The sequence below is a fragment of the Thalassophryne amazonica genome, chromosome 2 (assembly GCF_902500255.1).
Source record: "Thalassophryne amazonica chromosome 2, fThaAma1.1, whole genome shotgun sequence".
NCBI classification, from domain to species: domain Eukaryota; kingdom Metazoa; phylum Chordata; class Actinopteri; order Batrachoidiformes; family Batrachoididae; genus Thalassophryne; species Thalassophryne amazonica.
This window is the reverse complement of record NC_047104.1, coordinates 34164464-34177063: the sequence shown is the minus strand read 5'-3', so window position 1 is coordinate 34177063 and position 12600 is coordinate 34164464.

Here is a 12600-nt window from a genome sequence, read left to right as displayed (position 1 = left end):
GTCTGATGAGTCCACATTTCAAATTGTTTTTGGAAATCATGGCTGTCGTGTCCTCCAGACAAAACAGGAAAAAGACCATCCAGATATTTTAGAAAGTGACATATAAACATTACATATAAACTAAAGTGTTTCTGTAAGGGTTGTGAGTGGGACCCCAAAGCAGGAACAAAGTTGGTGGTGAAAAACAGCAAAAAAAAAACAACACCAGTTTATTGTGCAAAACAACACACCGGAAATAAAAAAGAATCCAAAAAACAGTCAACAAAAGCACAAACAAAACAAAATGGCAGGCTGGATCAAGGTCAAGAGCAAAAGCAAATGCAAGGTCAATACACTTGAGAGCAGTCCATAGAACAACAGTCTTTTTGGAGGGGAAAGCAAAAGGGTGAACCAGATAACAAACACAGGTCAAGCACAAAAAACAGTAGTCATGCCATGCAATAATTATACAACTCAGGAGAAACGTTGTGCTCAAAAAGCAGCATGAAGTTCACCGACAAGGATGCAGTATCCAGATCAGACAGAAGATAATACACCTCTGGAAATATAATTTTCTGGCTTGCTAAAAATGAAATTAATTTGTCTTGACAAATAATAAAATTCTGTCCTGCTTCTGACCAAACAGAGCTTGGCTGTTGGTTGCTTATTCACCAGCGCAAAGTTTAAAAGCCAGCATCTGTGATGGTATGGGGGTGTGTTAGTGTCCATGGCATGGGCAACTTACACATCTCTGATGGCACCATCAGTGCTGAAAGGTACATCCAGGTTTTGGAGCAACACATGCTGCCAACCAAGTAACATCTTTTTCAGGGACGTCCCTGCTTGTTTTAGCAAGACAATGCCAAGCCACATTCTGCACATGTTACAACAGCGTGGATTCATAGTAAAAGAGTGTGGGTACTAGACTGGTCTGCCTGCAGTCCAGATCTGTGGGCCAATGAAAATGTGTGGTGCATTATAAAGTGCATAATACGACAACGGAGACCCCGGACTGTTGAACAACTTAACACTCGTGTAAGCGACATGGGTGTGTGTGAATGAATAAAGCAATCAACACAGGTTTAGGGTCTTTCTCATAACTCCTTTTAGTGAGCTCCCACACCTAGCCTTAACCACTTCTCCTTCTTCTCCTCTCCTCTCTCTCCCCTCAACGGCGACCCCTAGGTGGAATACCCAATAAGTCTCAACTTAGCATCACTGCAAACTTTTATGCCCACACAACACAAAATGTTTGCTGTATCATTAGCATATCCAATATACACTCTTAAGTCGTACATCAAACAATAATGGGAAAGAATTCCACCTACAAAGAAAGCTTCAACAATTAAGCCTCGGTCCCACCAAATAATGAAGGCTGAAGAAGGAGCCACGCATGGGTGTGGGGTGATTATTTGAAGAATGACCCACGTTTTCATCTTAACACGTATCCACTATGAAGGTGCCACTATGTGCCTCTCTGTACCCCGCATGTGCCGTAGCAGCCTCTAGTGAGCCACGACCGACCTGTCATCACAGCCTCGAATGGCTCGCATCAGCCACACTAAGCCACGTAGTGCCATGATAGCGCCATAATAATGCCATGTTGGCGCACGTTTAGGCATGAGTTTGGTCCAAACCTCCAGCCCTCCCACATCTGGTCCCTTCAAAGTGTGGGTTTTCAATTCACAGATTCACAGCAGCATTTAAAGATGTCCCTTCTTCTTTTTTTTTTAACAAAGTCCAAAAATAGACACTCCATCACATGTCCGCAGTTGTGCGCTGTGCGCCAGGCTGCAGTCCACCTGTAATGCACCAGACCAGCTAGACCCGAACCACGGGTTCCTGGAGAGCCGCCTCTGTGCTCCTTGCTGGCTCTGCAGCTCTCTGGCTTGTTTTTTTGTGGCTTTAAACACACAAAACTTTATGTTTGTCCGTTTATTTCTGCAAAATCGCTGTTTTGCGCGCACGCTGCTGTTGTCCTTTCATGGACAGCCACCTCTCTGCTCTTTCTGGCTTCCGTTCCATCCGTGGCTTGCTGGCTTTATTTTTTCCCTGGCTTTAAGCACAATCATTTTTACAACGTGATTCCACTTTAACTTTGTGTTCGTCTGTTTATTTCTGCAAAAGCGCTCTTTTGCACGCGGTGCCGTTCTGCATATAGAATGAATTGGCCATTTTATTATATACACCTGTGGATCATTTTCAATATATATATTTCTTTATTTCTTCCGCAGCTTACAAGTCACCATGATACAACTTTTAACTTTGTGTTGTGTCTTCAAAATCGCTCTTTTGTGCATTCTCCACCCGTGTTGCTGCACAGCTCCTGCTCTTAGCTGCTCCACTGGAGTTATTATCTTCCATGGCTTTAAACACACATCCACTTTCACGCAGTCACCCAAATTTTAACTTTGTGTTCGTCCAATATTGACTGAAATATCACTCTTTTGTGAGCTGGCATTCTGCCTAAATGCTCGTTTGAAGCGTGATGAGGAGTCACTACTGCCTCAGTGCGCACACACAGCGGAGCTCGTGATACATTAATTCCAGAAGTGATTACAGGTATTTTCGGCATCCAAGGCTTGACAGAAAATGATTAATCCGCTACAAAATAATTATTTTATATAGAGTCCAGCGTACAGAGCAGGTGGAATTTGGTGCGCAAAGAGGAGACCCGCTCCAAAAATAGCCTCTCAGGTCTTGCCTCAGTGCGCACACACAGTGATGCATTAACAAGATATTAAATCAACATAATTTTACATACAACAGACATCAACATACAGACATACTTTTATAGCAAGGAACTGTTTTATCAAGCTATAAAAAAACATTAAAAATAATTACCTTAAGCTGCTCAAAATACATCCCACATGGAGCAGGAAAGAGAGGGGAAAAAAGTGTCCAGATGAAACAGTCCTCTGTGATGCCAGAAGTGATTAGAAGCGTTTTCAACATCCAAGGTTTGGCAGAAAATGATTAATCCACTACAAAATATATAGAGTCCAATGCACAGAGCAGGTGCAATTGTGTGCACAAGAGGAGGAGCCGCTCCAAAAATAGCCTCTCAGGTCCTGCGAATTTGCCAGGCGCACAGATAATGGACTTTTTGCAGACTCTTAAGCACCACGCAAATGCATCTAAGCCATCGCAGTAACTTGAACACAAACTGCGCCACGCTGTTGTTGCTAAATTTTGAACATCTTGAAATTAGCGCCACGCTCAGAGAGGAGCCTTGTTAACTGAAGATAATGCCTCTAAGAGCCACTCTGAGCCACTATAATGCCACGATAGCTCACGGAACAAAAAAACAGGGTGCGTGGCTCCTTCTTCACTCGGTGGGACCGAGGCTTTAGTGTCCTCAGTTCCCAAACACTTATTGAGTGTTGTTAGAAGGAAAGGAGATGTAACACAGTGGTAAACATACCACTATCCCAGCTTTTTTGAAATGTGTTGCAGGCATCCATTTCAAAATGAGCAAATATTTGCACAAAAACTAAAGTTTATCAGTTTGAACATTAAATACCATGTCTTTGTGGTGTATTTAATTGAATATAGGTTGAAGAGGATTTGAAAATTGTCTTCTGTTTTTATTTACATTTTACACAATGTCACAACTTCATTGGAATTAGGGTTGTACTTAAGCTGGTACAAGCTGGTACAGACTTAAGCTGGTACAATCCTGATTCAAACTGGAACTACAACTGTTGAGTGATTTATTCATAAGTTTGAAAGTACACATTTCTAAATCCAATTCATTTGTACCCTGATATGATAATTGTCTAATTTTGAATTTCTTCTGTTTTTTTTTTTTTTTTTCAAAATTGTTTCTCTGCTTACACTAGTTCTGCTTTCAGCACTGAAGTAATCATTCACTCAAATCTATTATTAACCAGTGCCCATCTTCCTACCAAAATTATTTTGCAAATTTTTTCGATCAACTTCTTAATCACATTATAATAACACTTTAATTACTTGAGGGCACAGGTTATTGGGGTTTTTGACTTAGGCTAGGGTTTTTAATGACTTAGGCTTTTAATTACTGGTGTTTTTCAGATACCGCTGATTATAGGAAACAGTTTTCCTGTACATATCCTTCCCAGTGAATCACATTCTTCGTAAACACGTGTAACTGGTATTTTTGTGAATAATTGTGTATTTTATATGAATCTGCTCATTTTGTTTCATCAGAGAAGCGAAAAAGCTTTGCCCTTCTGTGAGGAGGCTGTGTGTATGGTTGGCTCTGATACTCCTGGGCACATGGACTTGGATGAATCATTCAAGCAGGTATTACTCAATCTGACTACAGAGTTCATGCCTGGATATGCCGACTGATTCAATCTGTTATGCTGTAGAAGGTGTGCACAGAAATGATGACCTAATTTGTACAAATAATATTAGGAATAGACTTTGTGATACTAGCCTTCATAAAACTAATGAAATAAGTTTAATGACTAAATTGTGAGACGCCGGGACACAGTTAGTGACGAACAGCATGTTGATGAACCCATGCATAACAAGAGACTACATATTGAGGGGAAGAGATAAATCTTTATTATGAGTGGATATATAAACAAACGAAAGACAAAAAACAACTAAAACAACAAACCACTTTGAATTATGAACTCAGTCAGGCGGCAAGTATGATGCGCGACAACTAAATTAACTAGAAGGGTGACATCTTGCGAAAAGTGGTGTCATGGTGTATCATTCGAGAAGCAGAAACTAATATCAACTGCACCTGAAAGACTGTAAATGACTTCAACATCATTTCCCCACCTGGCGTTTCTGGAATGGGGGATGATCCCTTTCCCCCATTCCACATCCCTCACCCTCCACTGGTGCAGCAATGTCTGCCAACAGGGGGTCAGACCGGGTCTCAGCCAGGGGTCTCACATGTGCCCCCAACCACTATATGTTGCCATAGGGGAATGGAGAGCTAACACAGGATGAGGAGGACATACACCCAGCACCGGTAAATAGGCCGGTAGATATAGGGGCTCAATATAGAACTACTACCCTCCTACTTTCATCCAGTTACGCCGAGGTGGTTGGTTTTTTGGGATGAAATGTTATTTTCCATGCCCCTACAATGCAGCATGCCAGATGATCATTTTGTAAATGGTTTCCTCCTACCTCTGATGGCCAATTAATTTATGTGTGAGGAACATTTTGAGTGCTCTGCGGTGACCCTGGAGTGCAGACCACACTCCGCAGAGGTGATTTTCCCTAATGACCACTTTTACGATACCACCACAGGTCAGCACATCAAAAGCTGATTCAAATTCCTCAGTCCGAGGGGGTGGGGGGTTTGTGTTGTAGAGATGAGGGACTGCCCCGCTTGGTTTAACGAATACTGACATTATTTTTCATGGACAGAACCTATAGTGGATCTTTTCAGTGAGTGCATTGTTCATGTGGGGAAACATTTATGCCAATTTACTTGCAGCTCTTAAATCACTTTCCAGAAATAAGGGTAATGCAATCGATATAGTTTTGGACTCGATGCTTCTTAAAGAAACGGTTGAAACTGAAATATTAGACATAGTTCATAAATTGAAACGTACGGAATCACCTGGCAGTTTTGTTTTTGATGTGTTCCTGATGACGTGTGTTAGTGCTTGTATTGTTACACCCTTAGCATATACACTCAACAAAAATATAAATGCAACACTTTTGGTTTTGCTCCCATTTTGTATGAGATGAACTCAAAGATCTAAAACTTTTTCCACATACACAATATCACCATTTCCCTCAAATATTGTTCACAAACCAGTCTAAATCTGTGATAGTGAGCACTTCTCCTTTGCTGAGATAATCCATCCCACCTCACAGGTGTGCCATATCAAGATGCTGATTAGACACCATGATTAGTGCACAGGTGTGCCTCAGACTGTCCACAATAAAAGGCCACTCTGAAAGGTGCAGTTTTGTTTTATTGGGGGGGGGGGGGGGGGGGGATACCAGTCAGTATCTGGTGTGACCACCATTTGCCTCATGCAGTGCAACACATCTCCTTCGCATAAAGTTGATCAGGTTGTCAATTGTGGCCTGTGGAATGTTGGTCCACTCCTCTTTAATGGCTCTGTGAAGTTGCTGGATATTGGCAGGAACTGGTTCACGCTGTCGTATACGCCAGTCCAGAGCATCCCAAACATGCTCAATGGGTGACATGTCCAATGAGTATGCCGGCCATGCAAGAATTGGGACATTTTCAGCTTCCAAGAATTGTGTACAGATCCTTGCAACATGGGGCCGTGCATTATCCTGCTGCAACATGAGGTGATGTTCTTGGATATTGGCACAACAATGGGCCTCAGGATCTCGTCACGGTATCTCTGTGCATTCAAAATGCCATCAATAACATGCACCTGTGTTCTTCATCCATAACAGAAGCCTGCCCATACCATAACCCCACCGCCACCATGGGCCACTCGATCCACAACATTGACATCAGAAAACCGCTCACCCACATGACACCACACACGCTGTCTGCCATCTGCCCTGAACAGTGTGAACCAGGATTCATCCGTGAAGAGAACACCTCTCCAACGTGCCAAATGCCAGCAAATGTGAGCATTTGCCCACTCAAGTCGGTTACGACGACAAACTGGAGTCAGGTCGAGACCCCGATGAGGACAACGAGCATGCAGATGAGCTTCCCTGAGACGGTTTCTGACAGTTTGTGCAGAAATTCTTTGGTTATGCAAACCGATTGTTTCAGCAGCTGTCCGAGTGGCTGGTCTCAGACGATCTTGGAGGTGAACATGCTGGATGTGGAGGTCCTGGGCTGGTGTGGTTACACGTGGTCTGCGGTTGTGAGGCTGGTTGGATGTACTGCCAAATTCTCTGATATGCCTTTGGAGACGGCTTATGGTAGAGAAATGAACATTCAATACACGAGCAACAGCTCTGGTTGACATTCCTGCTGTCAGCATGCCAATTGCATGCTCCCTCAAATCTTGCAACATCTGTGGCATTGTGCTGTGTGATAAAACTGCACCTTTCAGAGTGGCCTTTTATTGTGGGCAGTCTAAGGCACACCTGTGCACTAATCATGGTGTCTAATCAGCATCTTGATATGGCACACCTGTGAGGTGGGATGGATTATCTCAGCAAAGGAGAAGTGCTGCCTATCACAGATTTAGACTGGTTTGTGAACAATATTTGAGGGAAATGGTGATATTGTGTATGTGGAAAAAGTTTTAGATCTTTGAGTTCATCTCATACGAAATGGGAGCAAAACCAAAAGTGTTGCGTTTATATTTTTGTTGAGAGTATTTGTAGTCTCACTAATGACTGGGCACTTTTCTTCAAAGATAAATATGGCTACCTACAGGTGATACCACTGTTCACATGTGGTGACAGAACTCTCTTTCAAACTGTCGGCCAATCTCACTGTTACCAAAGCTTTCGATAGGAGTGGAGACTTGGGAATGGTATTTGCATAGGAGGTTGTATAATTTCATGGCTGCACACCAAAATACTTTGTGGACAGTGCTTTGGATTAATTCATACAAGTTATTACTTCAAGAAGGTATGACAGACTTCTTTAAGGGAATACGCCCAGGTTTTCAAGAAACAGTTTGTAAATACTTGATGGTGACACTACACTTATAAGTTACAATTGATGGATAAATTCAGCTGGACAGCACACAGGGCTTATGTTAAATCCAGAATGTCCAATATCAATTGCAATCCTGTGTACAGCCCCTAATTTCCTATTTTATTATTCACTAATCTCTTTATATTATTTTATTTCTATTTGTGTTCTTATTTTTTAATAGCTATTAATAGCTCATTTATTAATAACTCCTTCTAGGACATTCTGCATTGAGGTTTGGCATAACGCTTGTAAAATGAATGCTACTTCAATCCTGCTATTGCAGAAGAAAGCCATAGGTATGGCAGTAATGAATTTTACCATAGGCCAACCAAACCGCCATTTATCTGCTTCAATATTCTGCACTTCGGGGCCTAATTCCTTACACTACATTACCATGTCTTTACCTTAATTGCTTACATTACTAGATAACAGAAACTACACGCTTCTATTTCAAAATGTTTAACATCTGTTTAAAATGAGGGTCTCTAGTTCAGACTTGAGGGGAACATTATTAATACTACTAATAATAATTGTTAATAATAATAACTGGTGCACTAAAGACTGAGCTACGATATAATATCAGTGTGTTTCTGTACAGGGGGTAAATATTTAAAGCGACTGTCCTAAAAATGTTACACGATGCTGTGTTCTAGTCGACTTCGACAGACTTTATAATGGCAAGATAATGTGTCTGGACTATGTGGAAATTTCAGTTTACTGTACCGGTTGTTGTGTGGGCCGCTGAAGAGGAGGTACTGCTGGCCCACCACCAGAGGGCACCCTGCCTGAAGTGCGGGCTTCAGGCACGAGAGAGCGCCGGAGCAACCGGGAGTGGCAGCTGTCACTCATCAACAACACCAGCTGTCACTCATCATCATCAACCACATCTCCATAAGAGCCGGGCAGCATCTTCACCTCACTGCCGAGAAATCGTCTACTGATCAGGTAAACTGCTCAGCCTGTGTAAACTCTACAGTAGTAACGTCTTTACTTCTGTGTGTAATCCCTGCTTTTGCAGACAAGCCTTTTTCGTACGCTAAGGAGTAGTCGTGTGTTGGGGGAGCTGGCGTCTTCCGCTCCTCGGTTGTGGACTGCTAAGTGTACCATAAGGATCTGCAGTTAGTTCGGGAGTATAGTGGTTAAGAGGTGGAGGTGTTTTCCACCACTGTTCTGAACTGTTTGCTGGGTGTTCACGCACCCACCATCACCTGTTTGTTCTTCCTGCCAGCAGTACCCGATCTGACAGCCGGAGGCAGTGGCCATCTGGGGACCCAGTGCTTGGTGGCTCCGGGGTGCTTCAGATCCGGTGGAAGTGGAAGGCATGTGGGATCCGGCTCTTTTCTGGATGGACGTCTTCTATCCTCGAGCCTGCCCACACAACACCGTGACTAATTGACTGTTAATCTCAATTGTGTTGTCTGTTGCTCTGTTGTGCACATTCACAACATTAAATTGTTATCTTTTGGCTTATTCCATTGTCCGTTCATTTGCGCCCGTGTTGTGGGTCCGTGTCCCTACACTTTCACAACACCGGTATTATTATTTTTAGGTTGTATGTATTACTTCTCCTTGGTGGACTGACTGAAGTTGTGCTGGAGGTTTTAGGTTCATGGTGTTTCTGCCCATCTTTCATTCCAATATCTGCTCTTCTGCTATTTCTAGTGATAAGCATGGTTTCTACAGGTAGGGGCAAACAGGGGTGGCAAGTGAATATAAATTGGTGGGTCACACTGCAACAGGATTGGGTCGACCATCTTTTGGAGGTGCATGTTACCCAAAAAATGAAGGTGATTTTAATTGTATCGATTTCCATGTGTGATGATTGGATAATCTGACCAGAGACGCTATGACTGCACTGCACGGACAACTGGAGACTACATTGATGTCTTCCTTAAACGTATTGGTCTTGGACTTTGTCATAGCCACAAGGGGGATGCCACATGTTAAACTGAGGAGTGTGGTGCATTAATTGTCTGCTTTTATAAAAAAAATTCCACAATTGGTACGGACTGATAGCTTTGATTCTGATTTCTGCCTGTAGCAGTACCTGTACTAGTCCATTGTATAAGTGATTTGTCTCTCAAATGGATCACTATTGCCAGTATCCAGGGGACATGGGGCATTCAGTGGACTTGTTCATTGATGTTTCTGTTCTGTACTATTCTGTTTTCTCATTCAAGTATTCTATCTTCCGGATGGATGATGAGGGATAAGAGCCAAGCACATTGCTGCTTGGTGCCAGCAGGTGGTGCGGCCCCTGGTGTGGATAAAACCATTTGCTGCTGGCCTCTCATCCCTCCCGGCCCTCTTGGATGAAGACCACTCCACCTTTCACTGAGTATAGGGTCAATGGTCAGGTCTACATTTACTGATCTCCCTATGTTGCCAAGGGTAATACAGGTTCACGTTGTTTGCAGGGACAGCTGAGGTTGGTTTATTTTACATTTAGGGTGGTCTTTTTGTTCTTTTTCACTGTGTTATTACATATGTTGTTAGTGTTTTCTTATTCCATACTTTGCAATGAGCTGCGTAAAATCCCACAGAATTCTCCATACATTACATTGCTTGCCCGGTGGGAGCCTGCCTCAAGTGGTCAAGTTCAGATGGTTGCATCAAGCCCTGCTTGGGGGCACAGGCATCACTGACACCACTGACGAGGTACTTCTTTTGGGCCCACACAGGCTCATGTACTCTCGGCATTTTTGTTGCTTTTGGTACATAGTTTTGAGTTTTGGATATTTGTGTTGGTTTTGTTATTGTTTTCACACTTCACCTTTGCCTTAGGTGACGTGACTTAAGGTCACATCAACAGGGGAAGTTGTTGGGCAGTATGTCTCATGGCCAATTTGCTACTTTGCTAACTTCATATCTCCTTCTACAAATAATAATAATAAAAATAATAATAATAACTTCATATCTCCTCTGCAACCCCACAATGCCTACTGTTCATTTCCTTACCACGCTACACAGACAAAACAGTTTTACATTTAAATGTACCATTTTAAATAATACAACATGAGCAGTCACCGCATATAAAGATCAAACAACATATTTCAGCCATTCACATAACGTCACTGATCCATGCTGAACGGAAGGGCCCGCACATTTGGGTGCGGTGTTGAAAAGCAGGCAGAAGAGGAGCAGAGCGCCATGTGTGTGGTCAGTTTGCAAGCTGAGGTAGCCGCTTCCTCTTTAGTGAAGGAATCTTTCAATACAACATCAAAAATTTAAGTCAGTTTCCTATCAGTTTTTGAAAAACTGAGAAAAACCAACACCAAAATACAAATATTGTTACTAGTGTGAACCAACACAGACACAGAAAACATACTAATACATTTGTGCCCTGCTTCTGAGAAGCATTGTTACCACCATTTTGATCCTTTGAGTTTTCACATCTGTGATCTTTGATTGCATCACAAAATACAATACAAGTCCCTGCGGCTGCTTCCTTGTCCTCGGGGTCACTACAGCAGATCCAGGATGTTGGTTTGAGACAAGTTTTACACCAGATGCCCTTCCTGACAGAACTCCATATTACATGGAGAATGGGCATGGTTGGGTTTGAACTGAGAGCCCTCTGCACTGTGGCTCTGCATCGGGAAATAGAATCCTGATAAGGCATCAGAAAATACACTAAATGTTATAAAATGACAACAAATATTATTAAATGAAGGAATTGATTTTCTGTGGTGTCACGGTGGCTTAGTGGTTAGAACTCACATGTTCATGGGCTTGTTTCCCACTTGGTCCTTTCTGTGTAGAGTTTGCATGTTCTGCCCGTGTTCACGCGGGTTTCTGCTTCCACCCACTTCCAAAGACAACAAGGTTAGGTAAACAGGAATAGGTGTATGTGAATGATTCTGCCTGTCTATATGTGGCCATGTGATGGACTGGTATCATGTCCAGGGTGTACGCCACCTCACGGCCTATGACTGCTGGGATAGGCTCCGACCCCGTGACCCTTAATTGGAGTAAGCTGGTATAAAAAAAAGGAATTTACAACTCCAATTCCAATGAAGTTGGGACGTTGTGTAAAATGTACATAAAAACAGAATACAATGATTTGCAAATCCTCTTCAACCTATATTCAACTGACTGTACCACAAAGACAAGATATTTAATGTTCAAACTGATAAACTTTATTAATTTTGGCAAATATTTGCTCATTTTGAAATGGATGCCTGCAATATGTTTCAAAAAAGCTGGGACAGTGGTATGTTTACCACTGTGTTACATCACCTTTCCTTCTAACAACACACAATAATTGTTTGGGAACTGAGGACACTAATTTGTAGGTGGAATTATTTCCCATTCTTGCTTGATGTATGACTTATGAGGTCTGTTAGAAAAGTATCGGACCTTTTTATTTTTTGCAATAACCTTATGGATTTGAATCACGTGTGATTGCATCAGCCAAGCTTGAACCTTCATGCGCATGCGTGAGTTTTTTCACACCTGTCGGTTTGCGTCATTCGCCTGTGAGCACGCTTTGTGGGAGGAGTGGTCCAGCCCCCTCGGCGGATTTTCATTGTCATGGAAATGGCCGAGTGACTGCCACTTTGCTGCATCAAAATTTTTTCAGAAACTGTGAAAGACAGCCAGGTGGAAACCATTTGGAAACTTCAGATGACTTTTGGTGAAGATTTTATGGGCATCACACAGATTAAGGAGCATTAGAACTGGATTAAAGATGGCCCACAGCGGCTGAGGGTGCGCCGCGCTTCGAGTGGCCATCGACAGGCTGAAACGACCAGATCATTTCCAAAGTGAAGGCTGTGTTGATCCGGGACGTTGTCTGACTACCAGAGAAATGGCAAGAGAGGTAGACATAGCACTTTTTTGGCACATTACACTGTTACAGGAGATTTTGTAATGAAAGACGTGCAGTGGAATTCGCACGTCAGGACGGAGCTGCTAATGGCGCAGAACAAAAAGCACCTCCGTGTTGGAAGTCTCATGGGACATGCCCAGCTCTTCCACCATTCAGAAGATTCAGACGGCTTTGTGTGACTTTTCAG